This window comes from Leptonychotes weddellii, chromosome 10, assembly GCF_054177405.1.
Source record: "Leptonychotes weddellii isolate Sample4059 chromosome 10, ASM5417740v2, whole genome shotgun sequence".
NCBI lineage: Eukaryota > Metazoa > Chordata > Mammalia > Carnivora > Phocidae > Leptonychotes > Leptonychotes weddellii.
In genome coordinates, this window is record NC_138378.1 from 121,054,504 (window position 1) to 121,056,738 (window position 2,235).

The following is a 2,235-nucleotide window of genomic DNA, read 5'->3' on the forward strand; positions in this document are numbered from 1 at the left end:
GCCCGGGTCTGCCCCGCGGAAACACCCCCGTGTCTTCCTCCCTGTCCCCGGCCTGGACCGAGCTTTGTGCAGGGATGCTGGGACCAGAGATTAATCCCTTCCCCTTCCTAGAGCTTCTCTTCCTCTGACACTCAGAACCACCAGTCCTTCCCCTGACTGGCCTTTTGTTTATCCGCTCTAGATGGCCACCATCGCCCTGGGGACGCGCTCGGGCTGAGGAGGAGGAATCACATGGCTGAGGGTTTTCTGAAGGGCATGGCGCCCCTGGGTCTGGGGGCCAGAGCCCCTCCTTCTTTCCCTCCCTGCCTGCCTGCTGCCCTTTGTTCTGCAGCATCTCTCCCCCTCTGCCTCTAACTGCTCCCCCCTCCTCTCCCCTCCCCCCAAACGCACACGCACGCACACACACCATCCTAAAGAACTCCCCCCAGCATCTGTGTCGAGCCGACTCCCCACGTTCCTTGCTGCAGACACACGTCCTCCTCCCGCCGCTGGATGGCAGTGTGGACCCGCGGATCTGCCCCCCCCACCCCGCCCCCCTAACAGCCGGCAGCCCCAGGCTGGGCTCCGCTCATCCGTCTCCGCCCACGCTCCACCGAGGGCTCTGAACAAAACAAGTGCACCAGCTCCTTGGTCACGCCTCAGTGCGGCACCTCATGAATCCCGGCTCTCTCCTCAACCAGGCCGCCTCCCCGCTGCGGATCAGACTCTGCCGTCTGCACAACAGGCCCCTTCTTGAGAAGTCGGGAATTAAATCAGGGGCAATGGTCGGCCTTTGTGCCCAATTGTCGATATCCTATCAGATTGGCTTTGAAAGGATTCTAGTCCTGGAGAAGAGCGTGAGCAAAAGGCCGGTGTGTCTCCTCAGAGGACAGCTGAGTGCAGGAGGCGACAGGAGGGGCTGGGCCGGCCGAGCTCCCCACAACGTCTCCAGACTTGGAGGCCACGTGAGAGCACGGAGGTGTTGCCCTCCACCCCCCTCGCCTCCAAGTGAGGGAAGGGAGACCCCGAGGGGGCCAGGGCTCTCCCAGGACTGCACACGAGCCAGAAGAGCCCAGGGGCAGGCAGGTGCCTGCCTGTCCCACCTCAGACTGAAGGAGCAGGGGCTCTGTGCGGGGCGCTGGGAAGACGTCGCCGGGGCAGAGGCGATGGCCATGAGGCTGTGCACGCTCGGCTCCAGGCCCCTCCTGCCGGGCGCTGCCCAGCCACAGCCACAGGCCCCCACAGACCAGATCGGCCCCTGGGCGCAAGGGAGGCCCCTGTGTGGTGAGGGGCGGACCCCCGGGCGGTGCTTGGGGAGTGCCAGGCCGCCCCACATCTTCCTGCCCCCCGCGGGCGGCAGCGGGGGGCTCTGGCAGGGCATCCGCAGGGCACGTGAGGAGGACCAGGGAACACCCGTGTGTGCAGCGTGGGGGTTCCAGGGTAGGACCCTCGAGCTCAAGGAACCAAGCCCTCTGGAGTAGGCGGGAAGCGTGCCGCCTCTCCCCCTGGAGGGGCTCGTCACCTTCCCCTGCCAGACGGTGACCGCGCCTGCCCATGGACTCGGAGGCTCTAAGCAGACCTGCCCTTTTGTCCAGAGGGGCGACCTGGGGAGAGACACTATTGTCGTCCACGGCAGTCAGCTGCACAACATCCTTAAAAACATGGTCCGGAACCTCGGGCAGCCAGGGCCTCACTCACAAGACATGAGCCACATGAGCAGCCCTTGAAGAACTGCCCCCGGCAGTCCCTTCCTGCCCCCACGACCCCAGCCGGATGGCTTTTGCACGTGCCTATGCGCTGTATTCCTTGAACAAGAAGAAGTTTGGTGTTTACTGGGGAATCTGATGCACAGAAGGGAAAAGAACCACAGGTGATGTGGCGGCAGCTTCCGGACTTGCCTCCCGGTGTCCGCACCCTGTGACGTCGTCCCCTCCCTGAGCGTGCGCGGGACCCGGTGGGTCACCCTCGTGAACAGAAAGCCTTTGTGACGGGACGGCGCCCCACCTCCCAGGTCAGGTGTGGCTCTCGGCTCCCACACAGCCACCATGCCGGGAGCTGCCCCGGGGAGAGACCCCCGTGGCACGGAGCCGGACCCCCCCACGACCACCACTGGTGGTCACTAGTGCAGAAGGGGGTCCGCCTGAGCCCAAAGAAAGTCCAGATCCACGGGAACCGTGAGATCCTTAATGTTGCCGTCACGAGACGCTCGGGCGACCTGCGCCTGCCCCAAGCAAAATGTCCCTACTCACACAACAG